Raw genomic sequence first — 18,477 nt, 5'->3', positions numbered from 1 at the left:
TTCATCTGTTTTTCTTTTCCACCATCTTCTCCTTTTGTGGTGGCTAACATGGCTCAACTTGAACAGCTTCCTATGTCCATAGGTTGGCTAAATAAGCTTATCAACTGCAGAAGACTTAACAATTCCCCAATAGCTATTTACACCATTTGGAAACGTCCAGATATACAGATCTAAGAGTTGTTGAAGTGTGGGGTATCTCAGTGTGTTACTGTGAGTGGTGAGAGGTATTTCAGAATGTTACAGTAAAGGGTATGGGGTAAGATGAGAGAGTATAACAGAGAGGTGTCTGGGGTATATCAGATAATGTTACAGTGTGGAATGTGGGGTGTATCAGAGAGTGTTACAGTGAGGGGTGTGGGATGTATCGCAGTGTATATGAGTATCACTACTTTTAAAACTAGTTTGAATCTGTTCTGAAATGAGAAGTGGTCAGATATAAGGTTTGGAGCTGCACTTAGTGAAAGAGAATGTGGATGGATGCCAAGATAACAGAGCATTATGAATCCCACATTCCCTGATCCCCTGTGCCTTATGTAAGGCATGCATGTGTGCGCACATGGATGTGTGTATGCTGTTCGAGGTAGCATGTACTTTTGGCGACCATTTTGTTTGAGTGTAGCAGTTGACTTGCTGAGATTGCTGCATTATGTTGACTCCATTACCCTGGTATAGTGATCACACTCTGATAAAACACAACTGATTATAAGTCGCTGTGGGATCTCCTAAGGTCTGACGAAGCAGAAAAGCAAAGTCTGTGACTTTGAATCCCACCAAGAACCAGTCGCAGCAATCAAAAACGTTTTTGCACAGTCTGCAGGAATCTCTCAGTCAGATATTAAAAGGTCACACGAACACCAAGACTCTGGTCTCCTCCCCAACTCACTGTGCCACAGCCCGGCAGTGATCAGTCACATCTCTATCTTTAGCGAGCTGGGAAATGTAGCCACCGGTTCCTGAGGATGTCTGACCACCACTGACCTCTGAAATGACTTGTAGAAGTTGGCAACACTTGACGGGAACAAATTCTCACTCATTCTTCCTGAAAGTCCCTGATGATTGGTCATTATGATGGTCTTTCAGAGCACAAAAACAATGTGATATGGAATATTTCTCAACAGTGCAGAGAATATCGCTTCATATCATCTCCATGATGCACCTGCCCCGAGCCAGTTTGATGGGGGACAGTGCAGAAGGAGCTTTACTCTGTATCTAACCCCACGCTGTCCATGTCCTGGGAGTGTTGGATAGGGACAGTATAGAGGAAACATTACTCTGTATCAAACCCTGGGCTGTCCCTGTCCCTGTCCTTGGGAGTGTTTGACAGGGGAGCAGTGTAGAGGGAGCTTTACTCTGTATCTAACCTCCTACTGTCCTTGTCCCTGGGAACGTTTGATGGAGGACAGTGTAGAAGGGTACAAAGTTAAAATTCACACAATACCAGGTTATATTCCAACAAGTTTATTTGGAAGCACTAGCTTTCACAGAGCTGCGCCTTCAGGTGGTTGTGGAGTATAAGATCATGAGACACAGAATTTATAGCAAAAGTTTATAGTGTGACTATATATATATATATATATATATATATTATATATATTTATATTATATATTGAAAAAGACCTGGATTGTTTGTTAAGTCTTTCATCTTTTAGAATGAACATGTTGGTTTCATCCAGCCTGCACCTGTCCTGGGAGTATTTGATGGGGACAGTGTAGAGAGAGCGTATCTAACCCTGTGCTGTCCCTGGGAGTGCTTGATGGGGGACAGTGTAGAGGGGGCTTCATTCTGCATCTAACCCTGTGCTGTACCTGTCCAGGTAGGGTTTGATAGGGATGATGTAGAGAGAGCGTTCTGCTCTATCTGTCCTGGGTGTTTTCCATGGGGACAGAGGGAACCTTAGTTTCAGTTTAAAAGACTAGAAAGAGCTTTCCTTTGCATCTCATCCAGTCTGTACTTGTCCTGGGAGTATTTGATGTGGACAATGTAGAAGAAGCTTTATTCTGCTTTTAATCCTGTGCTAGCCTTGTCCTGACAATGTTTGACGTGGACAATGTGGAAGGAGATTTACTTTCAGTTTGAAAGAGTAGAGAGAGCTTTATTTTCAGCTTAAAAGAGCAGAGGGAGCTTTATTGTGGATCTAATGCCATGCTGTCCCTGCTTTGGGAATGTTTGATTGAGACGGTGTAGAGAGAGCTTTACCTTCAGTTTAAAAGAGCAGAGGAAACTTTACCTTCAGTTTAAGAAACTTTATTCTGTATATAACCCCAATGCTGTACCTGTCCTGTGATTGCTTGATGGGGACACTGTAGAGGTAGCTTTACTTTCAGTTTAAAATATTAGAGGGACCTTTTACTCTTAATCTAAATCAGAATTAAATCTAGCCTTTGTCCTTCCTGATTGCCATCCCTCTTCCCTTTAAACAATTCAGAGTGCTACATTCTACCCACTCTCTGGATAAAGAAATCTCTCTTGAATTCTATTTCATGTATTATGATTGTGTATTAAATTGATTGACCCCCTAGTCTGATCTCCACAGGGTTCCCCACAAGTGGCAACATCTTCTCTACCTCAAACCTATTGAGTGTCTTTGGAATGTTTAAAGTCCTCCTCCAGATCACCCCTCCACCTCAGAATTGCAGCCTGTTCAATGTCTTGATACACACATCCTCTCAGTTCTGGTATCCTGCTGGAAAATCCTTGTTTTAAATTTTACATATTGTCCAGTGCCTCTTGGAGGTTGGACCTTGCTCTGCGAGGTCCAGTCAAGTTTTGACCTAATCTCAAGAAGACTCAATGGGGCTCAGTCTGTGGCCTTGCCTAAAACTGTGGCTGTAGAACACGACAGGTGTCACATTCCCAATCTGGCTCCTGCTGAAGTTAGAACAAGATACCCTTCCACCACAGAGTGTACACACTGCCTCGAAGTTCCTTTTAGACTGATGCTTCAGAGGGCGGGGATGTCGTTGCTATGGCAAAGCAGCTGTACGAGGCCTTGATGTTGTACTCTGTTGGTGCAGGCCCCTAATGTGCAAGGAAGTTATCAAGGGCATTGCACTTCCAGCTTGTTTGTTCTGTGTGAGGTGGGGAGTATTGTAGGGGAGGGCAGGGAGGAGGTAGTGGTATTGAGTTTGTTGGCTTGGGACAGGCAAGTGGCAGGATGTCCTCTCTCCGTCAGTTTACAACCTACATTACGCGGCAGCTAGCAGTTGTGTGTATGTGTGTAATGGTATTGTTCACTAGGCTTGCTGGGTCATAGGTCACCAGGTCCCTCAGGCCAGCTGCCAATAGTCTCTTCCTGCCTCTGGAGCGTCCTGCGCTCATGGACTGACTGCCAAAAACATAAAGGCATTCAGATTTACAATGTGGGAGAGTCATTTCTCTTAAAGGGTCCAGGCTGTATAGGCAGCAAGTGGAGGTTGTACAGTAAGGCGACAAGGCTGCAGAAACAGCAACAAGGATTTTTAAGGAGGAATGTTGACCAAGGGATCAAATTGTCAGATAATGCTCCTCTTGTGAAGTGCCTTTGTTAAATACAGACTTCTGGTCATAGATCTTTCAAATCCGTCTGAAAGGCCGAGAAATCTCAACTGAGGGTCAACACCTCTGACAATCTGGCATTTCCTCCATACTATATTGAGAGGCTGGACTGACACTGACATCCACCACCTGATTCCGAGGACATTGAGAAAATCAGGCTGGGATACAATAAAAATGAGAGAAGTGGTTATAAGTTTAATTTTGAATTGTGTACTGATCCAAAACCACAAGGGTTAAGAGAAACTTCCCTTTGTTCCTCTCGCGCTCTCTGCGTAAACCCAGAGGGCCAGAGAAAAAAGGAAATAAAACATCTTCCTTCACTAGCTTTGGGGAGCATATTGGGACATCAATCCTGAGGTTGTGAAAAGTGCTAGATAAGTCCCTCCTCCCATCCTTTGACTGCTCTCTGTTCTGCCTGTGAGTCTCATCCTATCTCCGTACGTGCCTGTCCTCCTTGTTTCTTTCTTTCTCCCTCTCCCTATTCCCCATGCCCCTCAACCTACGTTTCTGATTATTTGAAAACATTTCCCCACCCTTCTGTATTGTCCCTCTCTATCTCTTTGTTTCCTGTGGGTCTTTCTCTCTTCCCCCTCTGTTCCATCCCCACCTCCTTCTCTCTATTCCCCCTCTTATACACACTGTCTTCCCTTCCTCATTTTCTTAGCACAGTGTCTCCCTCCTCTCTCCCAATCTGCTCCATTTTAAGGAAAATTCATTAAATTTGCAAGTGTCATACAATGGTCCATCCCATCTTGTGTATTTCCAAATGGAGCTCTGGTATGTTAATTTCTAAGTATGATTATTTAAAACTTCTTTTCTCCCTCCGACTGTTGTAAATTTCTATCCCTCATTTCTTTGTAAAGAGTATTCTCCTTATAGCCCTGAGGTAATTGGTGACCTGCTTATTCATTCACCGTAGTTTCAGCTCGATCACCAGTTATCTCAGAGTGATGTCCTTTTTGTTCAATTCAATAAAAGGAAACCAAAAAGCAAATCTCATTTTTCCTTCATTTTGTTTGTTTCCTCTTTGTCACCCTCCTCAATTACTGCTCTGTTCAGACTCCAGAATCACTCTTCCTCATTCACCTAAAGCACTACATCAGCATCCTCTATGTCAGCATCAGGTGAAGGCTTTGTCTACAGTGCTGTCTGTGCTAAATGTCCTGATCAACACCCAGACTTGGAAGAGGGAGGGAACGTTGGCCATTTGTTTAATAATGACCACCCTACGAAAGTACCTTGGAATGTCTCAATGTGGAAAAAGGTGAAGTAAATGCAAGACTAACTCTCTGTGCAGTGCATCTGTCTTCCTACTGTGTGGTCTTAATGTGAGCAGCAGACAGGGATGGTTACCCCCTAGGCATTCAGAAGGGAGAAAGAGAGAGCGAGTGGCGATTCAGTGGAGTGTATGGAACAAGGTTCTTGACCATTCTTTTAATGCTTCTGGCCCTCTCTGGATTCCTCATTAGTAATCTGGCCTGACAGCAGAGACTGCTATGTTCCAAATGGAGACTTTTTAAAAAGAAATTAAATTCTTCCTTGGCATACTGGAGGGTACATAGAAGAATGCATATAAACAGAAGAGTTAGGCTACAGGAAAGATGCACTTTGATGTGCTGAATGGCATTGCCTTTCCCTTGACTGTCTTATGTCCTTTCAGGTCACTTTTGTTAATCTTTCCTTGGACAGAATCTGTGCTGGAATTGGAGATATTGTGCCAGTCATGTAGAATCACCTGTCTAATCTCCCTGTGCCCAAACCTACTTCCCAATTAAAAACACTGGTTTAAGCAGCAAGTTGTTTAGGAGCAGGGTGACCTATTTGCAGCATTTCTTTTCTCAACTCCCATGTCAACGAACTGTTAAATCTTTGGAGTCCAAGAAATGTGAGTGAGTGAGTGTGACGTTCCATTTCAATGGCATGGGGCCAGAAGGTGAGGGAGGCCATTTGACTCATGTAGTTGATCCTGCCTTCCATCAGCCCAATTGCTCAACTCTCTTGTGAGTTTCTCAAAGGTTTGCCCCTATCTCTTGACCTTCTGCTCCCAGCTATCTGTTTGTCAGGAAGTGTACCCCTCTTCTCTCCCATTGGACCATAAGATATAGGAGCAGCATTAAGAACCACTTGGCCAATCTGCTCCATTGTTTGATCATGGCTGATGTTTTTCAACCCCATTCTCCTGCCTTCTCTCCATAACCATTGACTCCCTTATTAATCAAAGAACCCATCCATCTCTGTCTGGCCCACATTGACTGGGCAAGGAGCCAGAAAAAAAAGGCATTCAATGTGTTGAATAAGAATCTGGCTGCCTGTCTTAATGTCCTACTTGACCATGTGAAATCCTTGTCTGAAAACATTCCTGTCCAGTGGCGTGGAATGTTTCACTGCATTAATGATGCTATTTAAATGCAGGTGGTTGTTATAAAACAATGCCTTTGACAACCTCAGAATGTCCAAGAGCTATAAAAGGTACTCGGGGCAAGAACTCCCCTGCTCTTCAAAACAATTACCTGTGAAACCATTTTCATCTACCTCAAAGGGCAGGTGGGGTCTTAGTTAAGTGTTTCACCCGAAATATGACATCTCAGACAGTACAGCACTCCCTCAATATTGTATGAGGACTGACTGTCTAGACTTTGTGCTCAAGTCTCTGGCTTGGGATTTGGATCATAATCTTCTGTCTGAGATGCCAGTGTTGCTGCCAACTAAACCACAGCTGATGCTTTTAAATTTAAAAAAATTGGTAATAAAAAGTAAGAAGCATTTAAGATGTAAGTAAGGATTTTATCATGGGATATGTGGCTTTGGAAAGGATTTCTTCATGAACAGATAATGGGTATTTTTAATTAACCATCAAGGCATTAGAGAGGATACGGAGGAGGTTTACCAGAGTGCTTCCAGAAATGAATGATTTCAGCTACATAGACAGACTAATTCTGGGATGGATTCTCATTAGAGCAGGAAAGGCTTAAAGTGTGATTTAGAAGTGGGGTTCAAAATCATGCGATCAAGTTCAGAAGAGGCAGTGGTATTGTCACTAGACTAGTCAACTTGATCCAGGCTGAGGGTGTATGGGTTTGAATCCCACTACAGCAGATGGTGAAATCTGAAATTCAGTTAAGAAATCTGAAATTAAAAGCTTGACCTTAAACCAATTGCTATAAAACCCAGTCCAGTTCACTAATGTCCTTACCTGGTCTGGCCTACGTGTGACTCTAGATCTGCAGCAACGTGGTTGAAGTTTAAATGACTCAGCAAGCCATTTGCTACGCTGCATATGACACTCAGTTATGTTTAACTGCTATGACGTCTGTTAAAAGGAATGAATCGGCCAGTTTCAATGGTACTTTACTGATCTTGCAAAGTTAGCCATCGTTTTAAAAAAAAATCTGGGGCTAGTGCCTAAATTGAAAGAGTTGTTTCACAGACTCATCAAGCAACAGCCTGATGGAGTCATTCTCACATAATCATACTGACACACACAGTCTCAGACGACACCATCAATAACTTAGGGTGGCAGCACAGAATATAGACTCAGAAGAAAGTTGCCCTGGAAGTCCCCTGTATGAATTCTGGATCGATTAAGTCTCATGGCGTCAGGGCAGACATGGGTAAGGAAAATACATACTGATTACCAGCTACGTCATCCCCAGCCCCGCTGATGGATTAGTTTTCCTTCAAGTTAAACAACACTTGGAAGACTCACTGAAGGTGGCAAAGGATTGGGATGGGCTGGTTGCGTTCTAAAGGCCATAGCTGCTGATCTGACTTGTGACAAGTGGTGAGGGAGCCAACAAGATGAGAAAATGTACTTGACCTCATCTTGACCAACCTATTTGTAGCAGATACAACTGCCAATAGAATGGGTAGGGGTGATCATTGCACTTTGCTTGTGGAGACAAAGTCCTGCCTTTATGATGAGATGCTCTCAGGACTACCCACAGTGCTGAATGGAATAGATTTCAAGCAGATCTAGCAACTCAAGACTAGGCGTCTAGAAGGCATCTTGGGCTATTTGAGGCAGCAGACATGTATTCAACCACAATCTGTAGCCTTGTGGCTGATATGACCCTACTCCAGCATTACCACCAAGTCAGGGGATCAACCCTTGTTCAATGGAGAGTGCAGAAGGACATGCCAGGCGCAGCACCAGGCGTACCTAAAAATAACGTGTTAATCTGATGAAGCCATCGCACAGGATTATTTGCTTGTTAAGCAGCATGCGATAAACAGGGCTAAGTGACCTACAATCAACTGATCAGATCTAAGCTCTCCAATCCTGCCACATCCAGTCAAGAATGGTGGTGAATGACTAACTCATTTGAAGGGGGAATCTCCACAAATGTCTGCATCTTCAGTGATGGGTGAGCCCAGCATCTCAGCATTTGCACCCATCCATTACAAGTACCTACATCCAGACAAGATGAGTGGATAATTGTCTTGGACCCAGTGTCACAGGTACCAGTCTTTAGCCAATTTGCTTCATTCTGCATGATTAAAGACACAGCTGGAGTTACTGAACACTGCAAAGGATAGGGGTTCTGACAATATTCTGGCGTAGTGTCAAAGACTTGTGCTCCAGAACTAGCCATGGCCCTCACCAAGCTGTTCCTACAGAGATACAACACTGCCATCACTGACATCTACCAAGCATGTAAAATTCACTGGTACATCCTGTACACAAAAAAAGGACAAATCTGACCATCAGTCTACTCCCAATCAATTAGCAAAGTGAGGATTTTGGGCTGGTAACTAACAGGTAACATTTGTGCCGCACAAGTTCCCTGACACGATCACCAACAAGAGAGAATTCAATCATCAACCTTTCTCATTCAATGGCATTACATCACAGAATCCTCTACAATCAATATCCTAGGGGGTTACCATTGACCAAAAACTGAATGGACCAGTCATATAGATACTTTGGCTACAAGAGCAGGACAGAGACTGGGAATCCTGCAATGTGAAACCATTCTCCCCTCTCCCCAGAGCCTGTCCATCATCTGTCAGGCACAAGTCAGGCATGTGATGGACTACCCTCCATTTGCCCTGGATAGGTTAAGCTCCAACAATACACTAGAAGCTCGACACCCTCAAAGATAAAGCAGCCCATTTGACTGGCACCATATATAACACCTTCAGCATTCACTTCCTATACCACCGAACCACAGTGGCAGCAGTGTGTACCTTTTACAACTCATGAAGACTCCTGCAACAGGACCTTCCAAATCCACTACCTCTACTACTGAGAAGGACAAGGGGCAGCAGATATATGGAAATTTCCCTGCCATGCTCCACTGTGATGTGGACCTATGTCACTGTACTTTCACTGTCACTTGGGCACAATCCTGGAGTTCCCTCCCGAACAGCATTGTGGGTGCCCCTACACCACACAGACTGCAACAAGTCAGGAAGGCAGTTCGCCACTATCCCCTTCTCAATGGGCAATTAGGGATGGACAATAAATGTTGGTTTAGCCAGTATGCACACCTCCTGTGAATGAATAAAAATGATGAAGATTTTGATAGACTAAATAAGCAGAAGCTGCTTCCACTGGTAGGATGGTGGTAACCATAAAAAGACAGATTTATGACAACTGATAACCAAAGGGGAAGATAAGAAGGAACAGTATAATGTTGTGATCTGGTAGGGGCTGCCTAAAAGAATGTTGAAGTTCAACAGGAAGTTTGAACAGGGAATTAGATAAAAACAGAGGAACAGGAGAAGGCCGTTTAGCTCATCAAGCCCACCTCCCCGCCCCCATTAATATAATCATGGCTGATCGAATACTTCATTGTCTTTTACTCAACACATCCCCACAACTCTGTACATCACTGGTAATCAGAAAGCTATCAATCCGTACCTTAAATATGCTCAAAAACTTGAGTTTTCACAGCTCCCTGTGGTGGAGAATTCCAAAGGTTCACTAGCTCAGAGTAAAATAATTTACCCACATCTCAGATCTAAGTAACATTCCCTCACCCCAATCTTTCAATGGTGCCCCTAGACTCTCTAAACTAGACTCTTCAAATTGACTTAGACTCTCCAACCATGGAAGTTTATCTACCTGCATCTATCCTTTCTATCCTTTTAAATATTTAGTGAGTTTCAATGAGACCACCTGTCATTTTTCAAAGCTCTAGGGAATACAGGGCTGATTTTCCCACAGTCTCACCATCCCAGGAATAAGTCTGGTGAACCTTTGTTCCACTCCCTGTAGGGCGGTAATAACTTTCCAGGTGTGATCCAACTGAACTCCTATCCAGACAGGAAAAAGTTGCAAGGCCTCAGTGAAAGAGTGAGTTGAATGGGACTGTCCGGACTGTTTATTTAAAGTGCTGTCATAGGCGCTATGGGTGAAACGGCCTTGTTCTGTGCTGTATCACTCTTTTTTTGGTTTCTGTGCATCAAGTTGGTTGAGAGGGAGGGAGCAAGACAGAGAAAGGAATTGGGTCCGACAACGCAAGCAGCTTGCTGAGAGAGGAAGTGGTTTAATGAAAAAACGACAACTTCTTCAGCTACGCAAAACTGCTTTTAAAAAAAAATTTCCAGCCACCTCGGAGACTTCCGCGCAGAAGGCGCTTAGTTTCGGTCAGGCCTTTTTACCGTGGGAACTAACGTGAGTATCTGCAGAGCTCAAGGTAGGATGGAACCCGGTCATCCCGTAACTAAACCAAACTGAACAGTCTTTGCTTTCAGTTAAAATAAATTAAACTCACATCAGGATTAAAATTACGGGTCTTTCTTCATTCTGTTGCCATAGGTAATTCAGGTGATCAAGGCCTACATGCAGGTCAAAGCCAAGCATATGGGCTTTTTGAAGACTGTGAAAGGAGGGTGCTTGCATGGGGTGGGGGAATAATGAACGAGAAGTCCTGAAGTTTCCTTTGACCACCCGACAGAACAGATTCAGTTTGCAATCTGACACAGTGAGGATGAGGAGTGTGGGATGGAGAGTGCCCTTGGAGGGTGGATGAGATTAAGCATTTAACAAGGTATAGAGAGAGAGATTCAGAGCAGATGCAGATAAATACCACAAGAGGAGAGGACTAAATTTTCTGATTGGGCAGTATTCCCCCTGAACGGGTGGATGAATGTAATTAAAATCTGTACAAGGGAATGAGAGGAAATGAAGGTAAGATATTTAGGTATCAATTTATATTTGTGATTTGCATTAGCAGTGACCCTCCATTACCACAATTATATTTCATAGGGCACTTTAAATGTAATAAAATGTACATGGGAGCATTATCGAATAAAGTGCAATGTGAAGCCACCAAAAGAGAGCTGACAGTAGGTGATCAGTAGCTTGGTCAGGGAAGCAGGGGAATTTAAGAGGCATCTGAAAGGAGAGTGAAAAAAGACTCAGGAAATGTACGATTTAATGGCTTATAAACCTTGTTTGGTGTATATATAACGACAGCAAAAATAAAACACCCCCAGTTTCTATCGCAGGTGCAAAAATACTATTTTGGTATCTGTTGTTAAATATCTCTTCCATTTCAGTTTGACTGCCTGTTTTGAATTTGGGTCAGGCTCGATTTTGTTACCCCTACATGCAGTTTTATTAGAAATGTCTGGTGGCGGATTCTCTATCTCCAGGTATTCCCAACTGGTCTTCCTCTTCACTCTGCCATTTTCATTTTTGTTTTCCAGCCATCTTATCTGCTAGCTTATCATTGTCCACACCTTATTCAGCTACCCCTTTCCAATGGGTTCTACCAAATTGGTCCCATTTTCATGCCTGAGCCCAGATAGCAAGTGTCAGTGGGATATTTGACCTTGGGCATCATTGCAACATAACCCACTTTTATCCCCCATATTGCATGTTGCCACTTACTAGCATATATCTGGAAGAAGAATGGGGCACACTATAACAGACTTTTGTTTTATTTCAGTACAAAGATATGGAAAACAGTTGTAGCAAACCTCCTCCCCCTTCCCAAATTGGTTTGGACAATTCAATAATATCCACCAGTAGCAAGGATCATTGGAACAGGAGAAAGCCATTCTGTCTCTTGAGCCTGTTATGTTATTCAAAGAGATAATGCTTGATCTGTATCTCAACTCTGCCTGACCATCCTTGGCTCCATATCCCTGACTATACTTGGCTGGCAAAAAAAAAATTATCGATCTCAGGTTTAAAATGATTAATTGGGCTGGCAACTACTGCTTGTGGAGCAGAGTTCTGCATTTCTAACCATACTCTGTGAGAAAGAGTGTTTTTATTTTTTAATGGGATGTGGGTATTACTGGCAAGGCTGGTATCTCTAATTGCCTTAGAATTAAATGATAGAGGCAGTTGAGAGTCTGGCACATGGCTGTGGGTCTGCATAGCTGTCCCTCTGAGTTTCTTACTGGCTGTGCAGGTCTCCAAGTCCTGTATGTGGCAACGACTTCCAGGACAGGAGGTCAATGCTGTGATCAGAATGCTGGGGCCATTCACCAAGCATGGAACCTCGGAGTGGTAGCCTAGAGGGAATGTTGTTCTGGAGTTACATGTAATTGACACTGGGCAATCGCTTTCTTCCCTAAGGGTTTTAGTGACTAGATTGGTTTTTGCAATAATCAATCTTAGATTCCCGGTCACCATTACTGAGACTACGTTTACATCTCAGATTTATTGAGTTAAATTTAAATTCCATCAGCTACCATGGTGAAATTTGAACATGTGTCCCTGGAGCACTTGCCCTGGACCTGTGGGTTATGGTTCCAGTGACATTACCATTACACCACCGTCTCCCTGCTTCCCAACCTCTCTGCTGGCTCTGGTTTTAAGGTTATGTTCTCTGATCTAACCTTTTCCCAACAACAGAAATAGTTTATCTCTATTCAGCCTGTTAATTTCTGTCGAAGTTTCAAAGTCATAAATTAAAATATCCTTTGAGTTTTTGTTATTCCAGGGCATATAAATCTTGTTTACGTAATTGCTCCTCATAACTTGACTCTTGGAGTCCTGGTAACATACTGGTGACTCTGTATTTCATTTTTGCTACGGCCAATAACTCTCTTCTGAGGTATAGTGCCCAGAACTCTACAGTTACTCCAGGCACATTCAACTAGGCTGTAACTCCGTAACTAACCAGCAAGAAATAACTGTCTCTATTCAGCAGTTTTAATGTTTTTTTTAATTCATTGATGGGATGTGGGCATTGCTGGCTGAGCCAGCATTTATTGCCTGTTTCTCAGGGCCCCTGAAAAGGTGATGGTGAGATATCCCCTTGAGTGATGCAAGCAAACTCACAATATTGTTAAGGAGGAAGTTTCAGGTTTTCACTCAGCGACACTGAAGAAACAATGATATATTTCCAAATCAGGATGTGGAGTGGTTTGGTGGGGAACTTGCTAATGGTGGTGTTCCCATGTATTTGCTGTCCTTGTCCTTCTAGATGAATAGTGGTTATGGTTTTGGAAGGTGCTGCCTGAGGAGCCTCAGTGAATTTCTGCAGTGCCCCTTGTAGATGGTACACATTGCAACTACTGAACATTGATGATGGAGGGTTTGAATGTTTGTGGATGTGGTGCCAATCAAATAGGTTGCTTTATCTTGGATAGTGTCAAGCTTCTTGGGTGTTGGAGCTGCACTCATCCAGGCAGGTGGGGATTGTGCATTGTAGATGGTGAGTGGGTTTTGGGGAGTCAGGAGGTGAGATAATTGCTGCAGGATTTCTAGCTTTTGTCCTGCTCTTGTCGCCACATAATTTATATGGCTAGTCCAACTCAATTGCTGGTCAACATCCTTATAACTGAAGTAAAGCTTCCTCCCATTTATAATCCAGCTCTCCAGTTAGAGACCAATATTTTATTTGCATTTTGATTATTTATTGTACCTGACTTACTACATTTTTGTGAGCTGTGTATATGTAGATTAGATTACTTACAGTGTGGAAACAGGCCCTTCGGCCCAAACAAGTCCACACCGACCCGCCGAAGCGCAACCCACCCATATCCCTACATGTACCCCTTTTTACCTAACACTACGGGCAATTTAGCATGGCCAATTCACCTGACCTGCACATCTTTGGACTGTGGGAGGAAACCGGAGCACCCGGAGGAAACCCACGCAGACACGGGGAGAATGTGCAAACTCCACACAGTCAGTCGCCTGAGTCGGGAAATGAACCCGGGTCTCTGGCACTGTGAGGCAGCAGTGCTAACCACTGTGCCACCGTGCCACCCACAAAATGTACCTCAAAATATCTTTGGAGCACCACTACTCCTAGCTTTAAACCAGTTAAAAATACATGCAGTTGTCCTTTTTTGGCTTAAAAGGCAAGTGATCAGGATTTGGATCATCTGTGTATGTTAGAGAATAACATACCACAGCAGACCCAGTGTACATCAATTGCAGATTCTGTGTATGCTAATTGAGACTGGTAGACCCTGCGTATATTACTGAGAATGGCAAATCCTCTAAGTCGTTGAGAATGCCAGTTCCTGTGTATTTTATAGAGAATGGCAAACTCTATGTATGCCACAGAGAATGGTAGCCTGTGTACATTACAAAAAAACGGGCAACTCCTGTGCATATTATAGGGGATGGGGTGGCTCCGTGTATATTGTGAGGAACAGCAGCTTCCATGTATACTGTGGGGAATGGAGGCTCCCTTATGCTGTAGGGAATATTGTGGGGAATGAGAGCTCCCATGTCTACCTTGGGGAATAGCTGTTCCTGTGTGTATTGTAGAGAATAGCTAATAGTGTGATTAAGCAGGCCAATATTTCAAAATATAAAGTCTAGTTGCTGTGAATCCTGAGGTCAAATTGGGGTTAATTTACTGCACGGTTGATTGGCAGGTCCTTGTGAATACCAGTGAAAAACAGCAGGAAGTAACTATCTCCTACCAGCTTCTTTTTCTAATATCCTTCTGAAGCTTTGAAGTGTGGTGATGCTTTCAGAACTCATGGATAGATAAAGGGATGATCAAAGCAGATATTTGTCAATGGATTGTCACATTAATCCAAATGTAAACTTTGCTTGCCAGGATTTACAGAGAAGGGTTCCTGTGTCTTGTGCAGAGAACAGCAATCCCTACCTATATTGCAGAGAAAAGCAGTCCATTGTATACTACAGGGTGACCCCCGTGTCTGCGGAATCATTTTCTGTGATTTCAGTTACCTGCAGTTTACCACAGCCCAAACCTATTATAGGGAACCTTCCGGAACCAGGGACCAGGACGCTGCTGGGAAGGTATTTGTCCATTTAAAGGAATGGGCTCGCTCCTATACATGGTTTCAGGCTTCCATGGCAGGTCTTGGAACATATCCCCCGCAGGTACTGGGGGACTACTGTATGTAGAACAGACGACTGTGGTGAATATTACATAGAACAGTGATCAAAAATTATGCTCTAACATCAGGGCCATCTCCCCCCAGACAATCCAATGATTCTGTATTATGCAATATTATTTTGTTAGCAATTAATATTTATAGATGAAGGGAGGACTTACATTTCTATAATGTCTTTCATGACATGAAGGTGTTCCAAAATGCTTTACAGTCAGCAAAGTATTCTTGTTACGTTGAAAATGCAGTTCCCATTTTGCTCACAGCAAGCTCCCACAAACAGCAGTGTGATAATGAACAGATCATCTGTTTTTCAATAATGTTAATGAAGGCTAAATATTGCTCCAGGGCACTGGAGAGATTTACTCTGTGCTCTGAAACATGTCGCTCTTGTGAAGGCATATGGTCTGTGGGTTTAAAGTCTTCTCCTAAATTTGATATGCTCCCTCAGTCCTGGGATGAACCTAGTTTGTGCTGAGGTCTCTGAGGATCTCTCAAGCCCCTGCCTTGCTGATTTAGTTAATGGCGACCGGGCGAGAGAGACAATATCACCTACTGAGCCATGATCTCTGTGCATTTTGTCCTACCCTTTTTTAACAACGTGCCTCATCCTATTTTTAAAAAAAATGATAGCACTTCTCTTTTTCACCAAGCGATTAAGATGAGAGCATGATCTTGGTTGCTCTTATTTCATATAGGGACAATTACTATGACTGTAGGCATTACTTAATCAGAGGTTAAAACCGACTGCCAGCTCCTTGCCTGAAGTAATTGGAACGAGTTCAGTCAGGTGGACCTCATAGATTATGAGACAAAAATAGAAATTGATGGAAAAGCTGAGCAGGTCTGGCAGCATCTGTGGAGAGAAATCAAAGTTAATGTTCAGGTTGAATGACCCTTCCTCAGAACTGGACCTGAAACATTAACTCTGATTTCTTGCCACAGATGCTGTCAGACTTGCTGCACTTTTTCCAGCAATTTCTGTTTTTGTCTCTGATTTACAGCTTCCCCAGTTCTTTTGGTTTAATTCTCATAGAGTATGAGTTCCCTGATTGGGGTTCTTAACCTGGTCCAATCAGGGAGTCCTGACTGATGGATATAAACAGGAGTATCAGGGTTCTGTGCACTCTAGAAGCTGGCTCTGAGCAAGTTGGGCCAGTGTCATGACTACGCACGTGTAAATAAAGGGGGGCTTGGTGACGGGATGCCAGCCTTCATGGAGTTATTTAAGTGGTAATAAGAAAAACACACCCCAAAAGAGGTTTGCTCGTAACAATCTTCTTTGCATTGGGGTAAGCGTTTCTGGCAGCATGTCGCTATTAGGGAAGTTACTCAGCAGATACAGAACCAGGGGAATCCATGTTGGGATTTTTTTCATGAGATTATGATGACTAGCAGAGGCATGTGATTTTGGTTTAACCAGAAGTGAGATAAGGAGAGACTGGTATGTGGGATTAATGATGTGACCATGCAAAAGTGCTCATTAGCTGAAGCCCAACTGGACTTGAAACAGGCACTACAACCAGCTCTGAAAGGAGAAAGTGTGGCGAGTGGAGCATATGAATTACATAGTATTCCAACGGAAGTGGACACCCTTGACAGGCTGACTGAGCTTGGGGAACACCACTTGAGTGAAGGCAAGTGTGCAGCCTCACTCAGGACATATCTTGAATAGAGGGACCCTAGGTCAGGCAACAGCAAAATGCCAAAACAAAGCCTAGCCTTGGCTGAATGGTTAAAATTTTCTTGAGGATCCAGGTTGGCAGGCCATTGTAGTTGCTGCCAGCATGAGGACTTGAGGCAGCTAAAGAGCTCCACTGGGCATGAATTGAGTAAAAGAATTCATATGCTGGTATCCAGAAGAGTGCCCACTCTGAAAAGACGACCTGCAGCTGATTTGGAACAGTTAAATTGCTTAGCAACGTCCAGATCAGAATTAATCAACATAAACATTTGGTTAAATGGTCAGCCAGTTCTAACGGAGGTCGATACTGGTGCAGCTGTATCAGTGATGACCAAAATTCATTCTGGACTCCAACCCTTAAGTTTGTGTTAGACCTCAGCTAGGATGAGAACCTATTCCGAGCAACTGCTACGGATTAAGGGTACAACTTCGGTTCCGGTATGATTGTCGTGAAAGGCTTGGGTCCAAGCTTGAGGGAGTGAAATTTGTTGAGAAAGATTCAACTTGATTGGCTCAACATCTTTCGATTAGAAAATGGCTGCCTCAGGGAAGTCCTAATTAATTACCCGAAATTTTTCAGGAAGGTCTAGGGGTTTTCAAAGGGGTCAAGGCCACCTTGCAAGTTGACCAAGAAGCAATTCCATGATTCTGCAAGGCCCGCCCAGTGCTATTTGCTCTATGTACAAAAGTAAATGCAGAAATCAGGAATTATCCAACAGTACAGTTTGTGGAATGGGCAGCAGCGGTCGTTCCAATAATGAAGCCTGACGGCTCGGTTCACCTTTGTGGGGATTTTAAGCAAATAGTAAACCACTTTTTGCAGCTGCATAGATACCCAATCCCTCACATGGAGAGTTACATGCAAAACTGGCTGTCCTTCACAAAGCTGGACATGAGCTATATAAAGCTACAACTGCCACTAGATGAGGATTCCCAGAAGTATGCTACAATTAAAACCCATAAGAAGTTGTATCAATATACAAGACTGCCTTTTGGGTATTATCAACTTGTTACAACTTTCCAGCAGACCATGGAGAACAAGTCACCATTTATCTGGATGACGTGCTAATAACTGGGAAGGCTAATAAAGAGCATTTAGAGAACTTGGGCATAGTGCTTAAACATTTCTCCAAGGCGGGGTATACCTTTTGAAGGGATAAATATGTGTTCCAAGCACCCCAAATGACCCACTTGGGCTATAGAGTCAACAAAACTGGGTTACACCCATTGGAAGACAAAGTGAGGGCAATCAAAGGTGCCCCAGCTCCCATATCTGTACCAAAGCATTGGTCTTTCCTTGATGAATTATGGAAAATTCATACATAACTTGACCTCCATCCTGGCACCCTTACATCTGCTATTGAAAAAGTCCTGGAAATGGTCTCGTAGCCAAGATATGGCCTTTGGAGAAGTGAAGAAGCAGCTTTTGTTGTCTAAGGTGTTGGGCACACCACAATCCCACACAAGATGACATGCTGACATGTGATGCCTCCCCATATGGTATCTGGGGTAGTGTTGGCTCACTGTTGGCCCAGTGGAGAGAAATTCCTGGTGGTGTATGCTTCCCAGACCTTGAGATTGAATGGAAGTACACCCAGGTAGAGAAGGAAGGTTTGGCAGTCATCTGTGTTGTGAGAAAATTCCACCAACACCTTTTACGGACGTAAATTTGTGATAGTAACAGACCAGAAACTCCCAAGGCTACTTAAAGAGGACAAGGCCATGCTGCCCATGGCTTCAGGTCAAATTCAGCGGTGGGTTCTTATTCGGAGTGTGTACAATTACAAGTTGGAACACTGTCTGGGAGACCATGTGGCAAATGCAGATGCCTTGAGCTGCCTCCCACTAGTGGACATCCCACCAATGGTGCCATCACTAGATGAATCCACTCTCTGGTTTAAATTTTTCAGGACACCCCTCTGGCCAGTGCTGACAATATCAGACTGTTGACACAAAAAGATCCTGTCCTGGC

General features: G+C 43.4%; 1 protein-coding gene across 5 annotated transcripts in view; it reads left to right on the top strand.

Moving 5' to 3' along the window:
• The window catches only part of sipa1 (signal-induced proliferation-associated 1), a 90,931-nt gene that overhangs the window by 22,753 nt on the left and 49,701 nt on the right, over nt 1-18,477 (top strand). The window contains exon 1 of one of the 5 annotated variants that reach the window (XM_072551020.1): nt 10,084-10,176. The exons of 3 other annotated variants lie outside the window; for them this stretch is intronic. The gene's annotated coding sequence lies outside the window, so the exon portion shown is untranslated. Of the gene's footprint in view, nt 1-10,083; nt 10,177-18,477 lie in introns of those variants that run through there. One more of the 5 variants, XM_072551021.1, reaches the window with a different exon arrangement.

Source organism: Chiloscyllium punctatum, chromosome 31 (genome assembly GCF_047496795.1).
Source record: "Chiloscyllium punctatum isolate Juve2018m chromosome 31, sChiPun1.3, whole genome shotgun sequence".
Taxonomy (NCBI): Eukaryota; Metazoa; Chordata; class Chondrichthyes; order Orectolobiformes; family Hemiscylliidae; genus Chiloscyllium; species Chiloscyllium punctatum.
The sequence above is the reverse complement of the archived record's forward strand: the minus strand, read 5'-3'. Positions and strand labels throughout refer to the sequence as shown.